Source organism: Pristis pectinata, chromosome 31, assembly GCF_009764475.1.
Source record: "Pristis pectinata isolate sPriPec2 chromosome 31, sPriPec2.1.pri, whole genome shotgun sequence".
Lineage (NCBI taxonomy): Eukaryota > Metazoa > Chordata > Chondrichthyes > Rhinopristiformes > Pristidae > Pristis > Pristis pectinata.
The window spans coordinates 21,284,333-21,300,263 of record NC_067435.1 but is presented as its reverse complement, the minus strand read 5'-3'; the positions used below and the strand labels follow the sequence as shown (position 1 = coordinate 21,300,263).

Here is a 15,931-nt window from a genome sequence, read left to right as displayed (position 1 = left end):
TGCTGCAGTGACACACAGACTTTTGGAATGCAGGAAAAAAAGCGGGATATTCGCAGCAAACACATGAGTTCATGAGGAGAAAATGCAAACTCTCCACAGACTGCATCCAAGGTTGGGCTAACGGGAGCAATGAGACAGCAGCTCTACGAATTGTGCCACTGTAATAAGTGTAGGTTTAGTCTAGACGAGTGCTTTATTGTTCGGACACTCGGTTGTCCAAAGGATATGTTTTATCAAGTCCTATCCTATCTTTTTGTTCTTTCAACCATCTAGAATTGATCTAGCTTTTCGTTTATGGAAAACTAAGGGAATGAAATGTTTTCCTGATCTATTTGTTGATAACTGTGTTTTTGTCTTTTGAATACAATTTGCCTGGAGCACATTGTCTTAGATATTTACAGATTGGAAGCTTTTTAAATGTCACAATACCTACTTTTCCGATACCACATCCAATTGAAATTACAGAAAAAAATGGTTCTAATCCTTATCATAAGGACTTGATAGCAATAATTTATGATTTGATTATTAAAATATGTTTAGGGATACCGGATAAAATTAAGAATGAACGGGAAAGAGAACTTCAGATACCTCGACCGATCGAGACATGGAAAAAAAATCTTTATTATGTGCTAGACACTCTAATACAATTTGAGGAGGTACATCGGGCCCATATGTCTAAGGATAAGCTAGCTCTCTTTTATAACCATATAAATCCTATCTGTGATAGATGTAATTCGGAGGTGGCTCCCTGACACATACATTTTGCTCCTGCCCTCCTTTGGAAAAGTATTGGAAAGCTAGTTTTGATATCATTTCAGTGGTATTGAATATTGATGTACAATCACATCCTATTACTGCAATTTTTGGGTTACCAGTGATGGATTCTGGCCATTTATCTACCTTAGTTTATCGTATGATTGCAGTTGTTACATTAATAAGCAGAAGATACATTCTATTTAAATGGAAAGATCCCAAACCTCCTACTACATTGCATTGGTTTTCCCAAACTATAACATGTATAAACAGAAAAAAATTAGGAGTGGCACTATTGATCCTTCGGTTAATTTTGAAGAAACTTAGAGCCCATTTATCCAGCATTTTCATATGATGTAAGCTGACTTTTTCAGAATCCCTCTCAATAACTTTCTATTCGAATATAGAGAAGAGGAGTTAATGACATTTTTTTTAAATCGATGAAGTACGACAGACCAGCTTTTGTTTAGTTCTTGGGTAGTTTTTGCTTACTATTACCATTCATTTTATTTTGTTACTATTTTTCCTTCGTTTGTTTTATTTCTCATATAATCAAATTTCTTTTAATCTTTTTCATGTTTAATTATTAAGAGAATGGGGATTTCAGGTTATATATTTTCCTCTTTGTGGTTGTCTACGTTAACCGTTACTATTGTAATCCTGATCTCTTTATATCATGTGTATAATTACTATTGTTAAATATATCAATTTGAAATTAATAAAAAATACTGAAAAAAGAAACATTTAAAGAAACCCTAACCTTAAGGCTTAGTTTTTAATAGGGTTAGAATTTACTAGGGTTAGTATTTTTTTATTTTTTGTAAGTGTTTTAAAAGTTTTTAGTTGTCGAGTGGGGGCTGGACTGAGCAGGCGCGGCGCCGGCTGTTTAAAAAGCCAACCACCTATACAGCGGGCAGCGTCGGAGCGGGCAGCGTAGTGAGTGGGAGCAGAGTGTTCTGGGCTTCGGCTTAAGGGGCTTCGGCGTAAAGGGGTAAGGCAGGTGAGTAGCTGGTAGATAGGCAAAGGTAAGGTTACCGGTTATCTGTGATAAATATTTAAGAGGAATATCAGGAGGGGTAACTAAGAGGAGCGGCCAGTGTGTCAGTGGCTCAGGGTAGGAGTGGAGCCTTGAGGCTCTGGCTCAAGAGCCTTCGGCAAGCAGAGGCTGAGGAAGAGCTAGCACCCTGAGAAGTAAGGCTGATAAATTCCTTTAAGCTAACTAAAGTCGGATTGGTTAATGAAGGCAGCAGCTCGGGCAGTTGTGTGCTCCGAATGCAGTATGTGGGAAGTTTGGGACAGCAAGCTTGTCCCTGATGGCTACACCTGTAAAAGATGCATCCAGCTGCAGCTCCTGGCAAACCGTGTTAGGGAACTGGAGCTGGAGTTGGATGAACTTCGGATCATTCGGGAGGTAGAGGCAGACATAGATTAGAGTTTAAAGGAGATAGTTATACCAAAAAGTCAGGAGGCAGGCAGCTGGGTGACTGTTAGGAAAGGGACGGGGATTAAACAAAAGGAGAAGAGCACACCTGTGGCCGTTCCCATGAACAATAAGTATACCGTTCTGGATACTGCTGGTGGGGACAAGCTACCAGGGACAAATTGTAGTCGTCAAGTCTCTGGCACCGAGGCGGGACCCTCATCTCAGATAGGAGGGAGGGTAAAGAGGAGAGCAGTAGTGATAGGGGATTCACTAGTTAGGGGGACAAATAGGAGGTTCTGTGGGAGAGATCGAGAATCCCGGATGGTCTGTTGCCTCTCTGATGCCAGGGTCCGTGATATCTCAGATCTAGTTCTTGATATTCTCAGGAGGGAGGGTGAGCAGTCAGATGTCGTGGTCCATGTTGGGACCAATGACGCGGATTGGAAGAAGGAAGAGGTCCTGAAAAGAGAGTTTAGGGAATTAGGTGCAAAGTTAAAGGACAGGACCTCCAAGGTTGCAATCTCAAGATTGCTACCCGTGACACGTGCTAGTGAGGCTAGAAATAGGAGGATCATGCAGCTAAATACGTGGCTAAGGAGTTGGTGCAGGAGGGAGGACTTCAGGTTTCTGGATAAATGGACTTTGTTCCAGGGAAGGTGGGATCTGTTCCGAAGGGACGGTTTACACCTGAACTGGAAGGGGACTAAAATACTTGCGGGTAGTTTTGCTAGTGCTGCTCCTGTGGGTTTTAACTAGATTTGCAGAGGGAGGGGAACCAGAGTGTTAGAGAAGAAAGTGAGGAGGAAAATGATCGTGCGAGGTCTGCAGGTATGGACAGAAATCAAAGGTTTCTACATGATAGTAATGTTCTCAGGTGCATCTATTTCAATGCAAGGAGTATCGTAGGTAAGGCGGATGAGTTTAGGGCTTGGATTGGTACGTGGGATTACGACGTTATTGCTATTAGTGAGACATGGTTGAAGGAGGGGCAGGACAGGCAGCTTAATGTTCCGGGCTTCCGTTGTTTCAGACGTGATAGAGGCGGAGGGATGAAAGGGGGAGGAGTGGCATTACTGGTCAGGGAACAGATGACGGCTGTGTGTAGACAGGACAGCCCGGAGGGCTCGTCTACAGAGGCCATATGGGTGGAGCTGAGGAACAGGTAAGGTGTAGCCACACTAATAGGTTTGTATTATAGACCGCCCAATAGTCGGAGAGAATTGGAGGACGAAATCTGTTGTGAGATAGCAGACCGATGTAAGAAACAGAAAGTTGCAATAGTAGGGCATTTTAACTTTCCAAATATTGACAGGGACTCCCACACTGCGAAAGGGTTGGATGGCTTGGAATTTGTCAAATGTGCTCAGGAGAGTGTTCTAAATCAATATATAGAGGTACCAACGAGAGATAATGCAATACTTGTCTCCTATTAGGGAACCGGGAAGGTCAGGTGACAGAAGTATTTGTTCGTGAGCATTTTTGTCCAGTGACCATAATGCAATTAGTTTCAAGATAATTATGGATAAGGATAGGTCTGGTCCTCGAGTGGAGGTTCTAAATTGGAGAAAGGCCAATTTTGTGGAAATGAGAAAGTATCTAGGTAGGGTGGATTGGGATAAGTAATTTTCTGGCAAGGATGTGCTCAGTAAATGGAAAGACATCAAAGATGAAATTTTGAGAGTGCAGAGTTTGTATGTTCCTGTCAGGATTAAAGGCAAGGATAACAAGCATAGGGAACCTTGGTATTCAAGGGATATTGGTGAGCTGGTTAAGAAAAACAGAGAGGTGTATAGCGGGTATAGTCAACTAGGAATGGATGGGGTACTTGAAGAGTATAGGAAATGTAAGAAAACACTAAAAAAGGAAATCAGAAAGGCAAAAAGAAGACATGAGGCTGCTTCGCAGATAATGTGAAGGTAAACCCAAAGGGTTTCTACAGGTATATTGGAGAGCAATTGAGAGCAAGAGGATAGTAAGAGACAGAATTGGTCCCCTAGAAGAACAGTGTGGTCGTATATGCGTGGAGCCTCAGGAGATGCGGGAGGTCTTAAACAGTTTTTTTTGTTTTGCATCAGTATTTACTCAGGAAACTGGCATCGTGAAAATGGAAGGAAAGGAAGCAAGCACTAGTGTCATGGAACATGTAGAGATTAAAAAGGAGGAGGTACTTGATGCTTTACAGCGAATAAAGGTAGATAAGTCCCCAGGGTCTGACAAGATATTTCCTCGGACCTTGAGAGAGAGTAGTGTAGAAATTGCAGGGGCCCTGGCAGATATATTTAAAATGTCCCTAGCCACGGGTACGGTGCCAGAGGACTGGAGGATAACTCATGTTGTTCCATTATTTAAGAAAGGTTCGAAGAGTAAACCAGGTAATTACAGGCCAGTGATCCTGACATCAGTAGTGGGTAAATTATTGGAAGTTGTTCTGAGAAATAGGACATATAAGCCAAGGGTTGATTAAGGATAGTCAGCATGGCTTTGTGCATGGTAGATCGTGTTTAACGAATCTTGTGGAGTTTTCTGAGGAGGTCACTAAGAAAGTGGATGAAGGTAAGGCTGTGGATGTTGTCTACATGGACGTTAGTAAAGCCTTTGACAAGGTTCCACATGGGAGGTTAGTTCAGAAGGTTCAGTCAATGGGTATCCATGGAGAGGTTGTAAACTGGATTCGAAATTGGCAGAGTGGGAGAAGAGAGAGAGTGGTTTTGGATGGTTGTTTCTCAGATTGGAGGCCTGTGACTAGTGGTGTTCCTCAGGGATCTGTGTTGGGGCCATTGTTGTTTGTTGTATACATCAATGATCTAGACGATAATGTGGTAAATTGCATTAGTAAGTTTGCGGATGACACTAAGTTTGGAGATGTAGTGGACCGCGAGGAAGGCATTCAAAGCTTGCAGAGGGATCTGGACCAAATGGAAAAATAGTCCAGAAAATGGCAGATGGAATTTGATGCAAACAAGTGTGAGGTGTTGCATTTTGGAAGGACAAATCAAGGGAGGACATGCATAGTAAATGGTAGGGCACTGAGGAGTGCGGAGGAGCTGAGGGATCTGGGAGTTCAGATAGATAATTCCTTGAAAGTAGAGTCACAAGTAGACAGGGTTGTAAAAAAAGGCTTTTGACATCCTGGCATTCATAAATCATCTATTGAGTATAGGAGTTGGTGAGTTTGTGTAAGTCATTGGTGAGACCAAATTTAGAATATTGTGTACAGTTCTGGTCGCCGAACTGCAGGAAGGATGTCAGTAAGATTGAAAGAGTGTAGAGGAGATTTACAAGAATGTTGCCGGGTCTTCAGGAGTTGTGTTATAAGGAAATATTGAGCATGTTAGGACTTTATTCATAGGAGCGGAGAAGAATGAGGGGAGATATGATAGAGGTTTATAAAATGATGAGGGGCATAGACAGGGTTAATGCAAGTCGGCTGTTTCCACCTAGATTAGGAGAGATGTACGAGAGGACATGGCTTTTGGGTGAAGGGGGAAAGGTTTAGGGGGAACATTAGAGGGAAGTTCTTCACTCAAAGAGTGGTGGGAGTGTGGAATGGGCTGCCATCTGATGTGGTAAATGTGGGCTCGCTCTTAACTTTTAAGAGTAAATTGGATAGATACATGGATGAGAGAGGTCTGGAGGGGTATGGGCTGGGTCAGGTAAATGGGACTAGTAGAATAATATTTCGGCACAGACTAGAAGGGCCGAATGGCCTGTTTTCTGTGCTGTAGTTTTCTATGGTTTTCTATGGTTTCTAAAAAGGGTATGTTTTGGTGCTGTATGACAATTACACTCCGCTCCAGCAGAAATTTGTTACAACGTGACACTATTTCAGTTGACATAACAGCGTATTTTATTCAGATCAGAACCTGCATTAGCATTTACCATAAAAAATAGAAGTAGAATAAATCAGGATGTTAGGATACAGGACATTAGGATAGAAGATGATGTATATAGAAACATGTCTAAGACAGTGTATAGTGAGGATGGTAAGAAGAATAGGCAGGTGAAAAGTCAGGATAATTTGCTGAACAATAGAATACAACAAAATAAATAGCAGATACTGGACTAAATGTACTATATTTAAATACACGTAGCATTAGGAAAGTAGATGACCTAGTGGCACAACTACAGGTTAATAAATACCACATTCTGGAAATCACCGAGTCATGGCTTTATGACCGATGCGATTGGGAACTGAATTACCAGGGGTACACAGTGTATAGGAAGGATAGGCGGGTAGACAGAGGGGTAAGAGTGGCCATGATGTTTAGTAGCGATATAAAATCAATAGAAAGGAAGGACATTTGGTCAGAAGAGGTGGAATACTTATGGGTGGAGCTAAGAAATAACAAGGGTAAAAGAACAATAGTCGCAGTTGAATATAGGGCCCCAAATAGCAGTCAGGAAGTGAACGATAAGTTGCAGTTTGAGATAGAAAAAGCGTGCCAGAGTGACAATGTGAAGATAATTATGGGGGATTTTAACATGAAGGTGGACTGGGAAATCCAACAAGGCAGTAGAACTCAGGGTAATGAGTTTGTGGAATGTCTGCAGGGCGGTTTTTTGGAGCAACTTATTGATGAGCCCACCAGGGGATCGGCTGTTTTGGATTGGGTGCTGTGTAATGAACCGGAGGTGATTAGGGAACTAAAGGTAAAGGAACCATTGGGAACTTGTGATCACAAAGTGATTGAGTTCAGTTTCAAGTTTGAGAAGGAGAAGCTGATAACTACTGTATCGATATTTCAGTGGAACAAAGGAAATTACAATGGTATGAGAGAGGAGTTGGCCAAAATTGACTAGAAGTGTAAGCCAGCTGGAGGGACGGCAGAGGAGAAATGGAAGGAATTTCTACAAGAAATAAAGAAAATGCATGATAGATATATTCCAAGAAAAAAAAAGGTTTTGAATGGAAAAAGGCACAAATGTGGATACCGAGAGAGGTGAAAGCTAAAATAAAAGCAAAAGGGAGGGCATACAAGGAAGCAAAAATTAGTGGGAAAAGAGAAGACTGGGAAACTTTTAAAAACCTGCAGAAATAAGCTAAGAAGGTCGTTAGGAAAGAAACGATGAATAACGAAAGGAAGTTGGCGGATAACATTCGTAAGGATACTACGAGCTCTTTTAAAAATATGAGTAGAATACAGACACGGGTTGATATTGAACCAATTGATAACGATGCAGGAGAGATTATAATGGATGATAAAGAGATGGAAGAGGAACTGACAGAGTATTTTGCATCGGTCATCACTGTGGAGGACATCAGCAATGTGCCGGTTAGTCAGGAGTCTCACGGAATGGAACTGAGTTCAGTTAAGATTAGTAGAGAGAAGGTGAGAGGAAAACTTAATGGTCTAAAGATTGATAAGTCTCCCGGACCGGATGAGGTGCACCCCCGGGTTCTGAAGGAGGTGGCTTTAGAGATAGCGGAGGCATTGGTGATAATTTTCCAGGAATCGATAGACTCCGGCATGGTTCCGGAGGACTGGAGGGTCGCAAATGTAGTTCCGCTGTATAAGAAAGGTGGGAGGCAGCATAAAGGAAATTACAGACCTATTAGTCTGACGTCAGTGGTGGGAACGTTATTGGAATCTATCCTCAAGGATGATGGGTTATGGAATACTTGGAGGTGCAAGGCAATATAGGTCCTAGCCAACATGGTTTTGTGAAGGAAAGATCCTGCCTGACCAACCTATTGGAGTTTTTTGAAAAAATCCCAGGTAGGGTGGATAAGGGAGATGCGGTAGATGTTGTGTATTTAGACTTTCAAAAGGCCTTCGACAAGGTGCCGTTTAAGAGATTAACTAATAAGATGAGAAGTCAAGGAATTACAGGTAGGATAACAGAATGGGTGGAGCATTGGCTGGTTGGCAGGAAACAAAGGGTGGAAATAAAAGTATCGTGTTCTGGTTGGCTACCGGTTACTAGTGGTGTTCCGCAGGGGTCGGTGTTGAGGCCGCTTCTTTTTACCTTGTACATTAATGATTTGGATGATGCAGTAAATGGTTTTGTGACTAAGTTTGCGGATGACACCAAGATAGGTGGAGGACTAGGGAGTAGTGAGGAGACAGGAAGGTTGCAGAGAAACCTAGATAGTTTAGGGGAATGGGCAAGGAAACGGCATATGAGATTCAATGTTGAGAAATGTGCAGTTATACACTTTGGAAACAGAAAAAAACTGGCAGATTATTATCTAGAAGGAGAGAAAATTCAAAGTACAGAAGTACAAAGGGAATTGGAGGTACTCGTGCAGGCTACCTTAAAGGTTAACCACCAGGTCGGATCGGTGGTAAAGAAAGCGAATGCGTTGTTGGCATTCATTTCGAGAGGTATAGTGTATAAAAGTAAGGAAATGTTGATGAGGCTCCAGGGGGCACTAGTGAGGCCTCATTTGGAATACTGTGCACAGTTTTGGGCCCCATATCTTAGGAAGGATGTTGGACAGGGTTCAGAGGAGATTTACGAGGATGATTCCCGGAATGAAAGGGCTTAAGTATGATGAGCGTTTGTCGGCTCTTGGACTGTACTCACTGGAGTACAGAAGAATGAGAGGGGATCTCATAGAGACATTTAAAATGTTGAAAGGACTGGACAGAGTAGATGTGGTCAAGCTGTTTTCCTTGGTGGGTGAGTCCAGGACCAGAGGGCACAATCTTAGAATTAGAGGGTACAGTTTCAAAACAGAGATGAAGATAAATTTCTTTATCCGGAGGGTGGTTAATTTGTGTAATTCCTTGCCAGGTACAGCAGTGGAGGCCAGATCATTGTAGGCGTTTAAGGAAGAGATAGATAGATATCTAAATAGTCGGGGTGTCGTCCCGAAATTAATTTTCCCGTTCTGTCCGCTGTAAGTGACACAGTGACACGAGGTCGATGCGAACAAATACCTTTATTGGCAGTGCATCGCTAGGAGAATTCTCTTCAGCACTCACTAAGAGTCGCTTCCCGAGTTCTCTCCGCACAAAGGGCAGACAGACGTTTATACAGGAATTGTCACACACATCCCATGCATCCGGCTCCGCGAGTTTAGGTCAAGCTATAGAGTTCCCGATACCGCTATCACACCTCTTGTCTTAGTATAATTGAGTTATAATCAAGGCATTCAAAGGCATGTATCACCCTTCATTGTTTAGACCAAGCCTCCACCTCGATATTAATTACACCCAGTATCGCCACAGTCTGACATAACGGAATGGTCCATTACCCGAAACAAAGGCAGTTAACATACTTAATATTCCAACTTAACTAGTGGTTCAGCAGCTTGCTAGTCCTTTAACAGTTATAGGCATGGTTGTAATTCTTAACCCTTCACTTTCTCAGGTGTATCAAGGGATATGGGGATAAGGCCGGAACTTGGGATTAGAATAGTTTGTTTTCCTCACCACGTTTCTCACTTCTTTTTGTTTTTCCCTTTTCCTTGGAGCAGAATCGATGGGCCGAATGTCCTACTTCTGCTCCCTTGGCCTGTGATCTTGTGAAAAAGAAACAATTGGGAGATTTGAAGCTTGCGTGCAAACGTCCGCATAAGAAGCTGAAGAGAAGATGTGTGTGTCTGTAGACGTGGGGGGTATCTCCGCTAGATTGTAATTGGGTTGTATAATGTCTACATTAGGTTCTTGTGTTGATATAGAATACGCAGCCAGCATCCCTGGCCAGATTGAGTATTATTAATGCTGTGACCATGTGTCGATGAGTTCCTCTGCCGTTAGAGTCAGCTTTCTGATGTGTTCACCTTTTCATGGAATTGTGCCACAAGGCGCTGTCATAATTTGCAGAAACACTGCAGTTCAATTGACAGTCTCACCAAATGTAAAGTGGGACCGTGTCACTAACATCTATTTGCCTCTGCGAGTGTTGAATCACCTTGTTTAACAAATGTCCCGGTGTTTAACTTGCATCACTTCTTGGATGGAATAAAATAGAAACTGTTGGAAATACAAAGTAGACTGGCAGCATCTGTGGGGGCCGAAGCGGCCTGAACGAATCAGATAATTCCCAGGACCTAGTGGGAGATCAAATATAGTGGTCCAGTGGCGGATGGAATGTAATCCTGGTCAATGGGAATTCAAACAATTGCGATGTGGGATGCTAATAATGGGAGGGCATGCACCATGAATGGTAGGGACGTAGGGAGTGCTGAGGACCAAAGAGACCTTGGATTACAAGTGCCCATATCCCTAGGGGCGGCAGCAAAGGTAGACAGGATGGTCGTAAATTCATGAACTTCGGAGTCGTACATCAGCGGAGCGGCCGCTTCGGAAAATCATTTCCATTCCTGAACGTATTGGTCATCGATACATATCCTATTTCCCGCAGTAGGACCTATCCTTTGATGCATTTACATCTTATTTCACTGTTTCCTCTGATATCCAACACTCTCTGTGCAACCAAACACGCCAGAGATCACTTCAAATCCCCTTACACCAATATCAAACAGGTACAATGTTGTTTTCGTGCCCCTGCTACGGGGAAACGGTTCTGAATGTCCAACCATCTTCATCTACCATAATGTTATGCACCACTGGCACGTCACTATTCAACAAGGAAAACAACCTTAGTCCCATTGAATTTTTTTTCTTAACTAACATCCTCCAATCCAGATGAAGGAGCATTTGAGATTTTTGGCTTTCTTGTCGTGATATAGATTATGAACAAGGACATTTTGATCGTAATTTATGACACATTGATTAGTCCATGCAGGAAAATAGTTTGCAAAGTGTGCGATTGCGGTGGAGTGAGTGCAGAGGGGATTCATCGGAATTTTGCCTGGGATGGAATATTTTCGATATAAGGAGATACTGAATAGAAACTGGAGGAAACACAAAGTAGAGAGGTAGCATCTGTGAGGCCTAAACAGCGTGAACGAATTAGATTAATGTTAGTTCAGAGGAGCTGGAAAAGGAAGCGTTCAAATATGGTGGTGAAAGGCTGAGAATGTTTTCTTTGGAGAGGATGAGAGGAACCTGCTGGAGGTATGCAAAAACATGAAAGGGAAGTTTGTAAAATATCAGGATAGCAGTGATGTTTAAGAGCAGAGGGCATTGGCTTAATTGTAATAAAGCTCAGAGGGGAACTACGGAGGATATAATCACCCAAAGGTTTCATGTCTTCCGGAGTGTACGTTGTCAGTGAAGGCAGATAACCTCACAACATTTTATCAGCATTTGGACTACAGCTAAATCGCTAAGACAGAGAAGGCTACATGGTAATAGCACAGGAAGGTATGTGATTTTCGGGGTGGCACGGCAAGCAGAAAGGCCTATTTCTGTATTGTGTGACTCTATGATTCTGATTCGCTGAATAACATGGAGAAATAAAGGGATTGTGCGCTTTTTGTGGGCAATGAGAAAGGGATAGGAGTGTTTATTAAAAGAGGTAATCTGTATTAATGGAGTGTAAATAGACAGGAGTGGGGGAGGGAAAGAAAAACAGAAACGTGAGGCACGAAACACCAATTATTGGCAAACTGAAGGTAACGAGCGTTATGGAAGTCCTGACAAGTCATGCGCTATTTTGGATACAGAGAGGGCGTTCCCAAGGCAACTGAGTGCTCAGTCGAAGGATGGTGTGATAACCCTTGATCTTTGGGTGGGCTTCAGTTGTGTAGCGCATAAGGCCACCAAAATAAGAAAGGGTCGTCAGCAGCTATTGTCCAAATGGAAAACAACTTGACATCAGTGAAGGAAGGGGGTGGAGTGTGATCGATGGCCTTTTGTGAATTTAATAAATAGGGGAATTTGTTGCAATTCTACATGGTGTTGGTGATGTACATGCCTTGCCTCCGGAAGTTGTGGATTCCAGCTTTTAGATATATTTGAAGTGAAGGTATATCAGTTTTGAAAGATCTAGGGATTGAGAGGTGTGGAAATCGGGCATAGAGAAGGACCTTAGGCCTGATCACTTTGAATGGGGTGGAAGCATTGTCGGGCCATGTGGACTATTCTTTAAGACCAAGAATAGTGTCTTCTGCTTCCTTATGCGAGGCGTACAGAGAAATGACATTACAGGTTCAAATTGTCGATTCCACTTGAATGTTCTTGCGGCTGTCGGAGAGAGTTAATGTATGCACAGCAAGGGAAAATAGAAACACAAAGCTCCGGAGAAGAGACCAGCCATTCAACTAGTGAGAGCAAGTCAGAGAACACTGAGTGTTCTTTTGATGTCGTAGTTTCACAAAAAAATAGAAAATGGAGACAAGTCCATGACGAGCATCAACCACCGATTCACCATATTCGCACCAGAACCCAATTTATTCCTCCCTCTCCCGCCCTATTCCATGCTGCAATCAATCTGTGAACGGGCAGTGCTCACGCAAGGAGGGATTGGGTGTTGCCTGATGTTTGCCAGGGGTTCACAGAGGGAACAGTCCCTGGAGAATGCTGAGAGGAGGTAGAGGACTGCGGGCTGCGTCTGGCGGAGAAATCTGGTCGAACGTGGTTATGAACGTTCATGTTCAGTTCCATATCAGCTGTTGAAACCGAGGCAATCATCGCAGTCTCTCACATGGTGTAGTAAACTGTGAAATCAGCAGTATGGAGTCCGGATGTGTAAAATATTCCTGCGCAAATTGCCCGTCGCCGAAATGAGAAATAATTATAAACGCTGTTTCGATAGCTTTAAGTACGCATTAATACTGTTGCCCGTTCTCACTTTGAGTCACAGTGTTGGCTCAGTCTCCCAGGCTATCGGACATTCAATCAACCAGTTCACAATTTATGCGGAATGTCTGTATTTCACTCACGGTACGTCGCTTTTGTTCTTGTTATCACAACGTTACTCCGTCCTAATTTCACTTCCATCTCTGTCTCTGTCTCTGTCTCTCTCTCTCTCTCTCTCTCTCTCTCACTTTCTCTTCTGCTTCAGTATCCATACCGTCACACATGCAAATTGACTCAGGCAGATAAACAAAAAACCTAATGGCAGACACACACGCGCGCACACACATACAGACACACAGGCACATGCACACACAGACATACACACACGCACAAACACACTCGCGCACACGGACATACACGCATAACACATACACGCGCATACACACAACCAGACACACGCATACATAGACACACAGGCACACACACACATTTGTCTGTATTTCTCTTTTAAGCACGCTCTTTCTTCATCCACCCTGTATTTTCTACTTCTTCTGCATTGACGTATCGCGAAAGTTAAGGTATTTACTGCAATGATTACATAATTGTTAATGTGTTTTTAAGTGTTTTTCTTGTGTTGATTTTTTTCACAAAATGAGACAGCCGTGCCTGGTGCCACAGCTTTTCAAATATTGGCTGATGAACTCAACAAAAATTGAGATTATTCAGGAACTCGAGCGTCGGCCCTCCCAGAGTTCGGCAACTGCATTGTCATTGTTATTTGTGAACCACAATGAGAAGTATTTAACACCAACTTCCATCCTCTGCACCACGCACCTATTTCCTCATGAGCATACATTGCACTTGTTAAACTCCTGCCTTCACTTGCTTTACAACATACCTCGGTTATTACAATCTGGTCAGTCATGGATGGCGCCCCCTATCCGCCCTCCCGATTTATATGCTTTTTCATAACATTCGAGCTCTCTTTCTACTCCTGACCGGCCTCCCCGTTCATCAAATCCTGTACATTTAAGGTACCGAGTACGTGCTGGCCTTGAATGGGAGGTTTGAAATTGGAGCAATTGCAGAAATTTTAAGGAACGTTGTTGTTCGCATGCTGTCCTGTGCTCGTACCTCCAATTAAACAGTTGGTTCGTTATTGCAAGGCCCTGATCCAAGAATTGTGGCATTAAAACGGCCCTCTTAACAGTTATCCTTTCCCCACCCGGTCGCTTAGATTAATCAGTGGGATATCTTTCTTTCACTTTGCGTTTGGCTCCGTTCGGAGTTGAATATCCCATTGTCCTCAACTAAATCTTCCAAGGTCGCGGCGTATGCATTTAATCAGATAACATACTGCTCGAATAAACAGAAGCGTCATAAGGAGTTCACCAATACACTTATACAGTTTATGTGACGTCTACTGGTTCATGTATTTTCTGTTCCTGAAACGCATCCGTAAAGATGGCTAAACTCTTCTGGTTTGCCCTGTTCACCTGCCGTGGTCCTTAAAGTGTCCATTTACTGCCACATTCTGTCAGTCGCTGTCGCTATCAAATTGAACAAGTTGCGGAGGTATGACGGTACAACAGAATTAAGGTCAGTGTCTGTTACGAATTTCCATGCAGTTCATTCTAATCCAGTTTCATAACATGATATTCAGCAGTATAATTTTGGTCCTGATCATTTTGTTTTCCGTTGTGTAGTCATTGCGCAGCAGCGAATTCACGGGCTTCCTGGAACCTGGTCTTGGTCCATCAAGCAATGGTTAAAGGCGACTGCATGCGTTTAAATTCTCGCAGATCCAAGTAGACGCAAGGGGCCTCTCAGCTGGCACTTGCACATCTCTTCTCTGTTTGGAACATCTGCAGGATCAAGCAAGGCGTCACTTGAATATCCTCTCGCTTTCCCCTTCTCATTCCTTTGTGTTCTGTTTACCAGATCGTAAGAACGGCCGGTCCTTTTCCAGTCCTTGGCACCGACTGCCCACAGCTTCAGCCGCACACAGAACCTCGTTCTGAACCCATCGGTACAAACTCACATGTTCACGTTCCTGGTACCGGCTTTGGCCACCGGTTTCCGTGTCCGTTTATACAGGTTCTCATGTCGACAAAGCCCAGCTCCAGCTATACACTCAGCCTTGTTTCCGAGCTGAGGCACCTGCCGCACTGCTACACACTTTCTTCAAGCATGTTTCGCTGACATGCACCGCATTCCCAGAGGCAATCCGTCAGGCAACTTATAAGTTATAACAGACATTTAAGGAGATAAGTCATTATTCCCATTGAGAAAACAAAACACGTAACAATGAAAAGGAAAGAATTTGAGGAGAGGATGAACCAACCAGGGCTCTCCATGAACGAATAAGAGGACATTTAGAGCCAAGAGCCAGAGATAGTCCCTGTAATACAGATGGAGAAAAATAAAATGACATCAATATGAAATAAAATCCATGGGATGTTATTTCCCACAAAAGTAAACATCGTCTTTATTTCACAAATTATTTCCTCTCCGGCCCTACAATCCTCTTTTTTTCTAAAAACACTCACCACCCCGTTACCCCAGGTCCAGCATCTAACTTCATATTTTCTTTCTGAATATATTCACTGTTCCCCAAACTGTGACCCGGTCGGATTCCCAACAACCCTCAACAATAGCACCGGCAATCCTCGCTCTTGATACCTCGTGGACTATTTAGGGAGTTTTCTCATTTGGTCTCACATTTAGAAGGTGAGGGTGTGTCTCCCTTTGTGCCTGACGTGTTCTATAAAGGCAGCGTAGTCTTGCTCAATTGGTAAATGGGTTTATTATTTTCACATGTACTGACGTACATTTATTTTCTTCTTTGTCTTTCCTGCAGTCAATACAGACCATGTCTTTACAACAGTACATTGAAGCAGCACAAGATAAAATAATAACAGGATGCAGAAAGATGTGTTGCAGTTACAAAGAAAGTGCAAAGCAAGCAGACAATAAGGTGCAAGGCAATAAAGAGACAGATCGTTTGGTCAAGAATCCATCATATCGAACTCGGGAACCGTTCAGTAGTCCAATAACAACGGGATTGAAGCTGTCCTTGAATATGCGGGTACATGGTTTTAAGCTTTTGTATCTTCTGCCAGGTGGGAGAGAAGAGAAAAGAGAATGTTCGCGCTGGCTT

General features: G+C 43.0%; 1 protein-coding gene across 2 annotated transcripts in view; it reads left to right on the top strand.

Annotated features, from left to right (window-relative positions):
* Positions 1–15,931, top strand: part of LOC127584842 (histone H4) — a 1,041,564-nt gene that overhangs the window by 573,229 nt on the left and 452,404 nt on the right. The gene's annotated exons all lie outside the window — the stretch shown is intronic.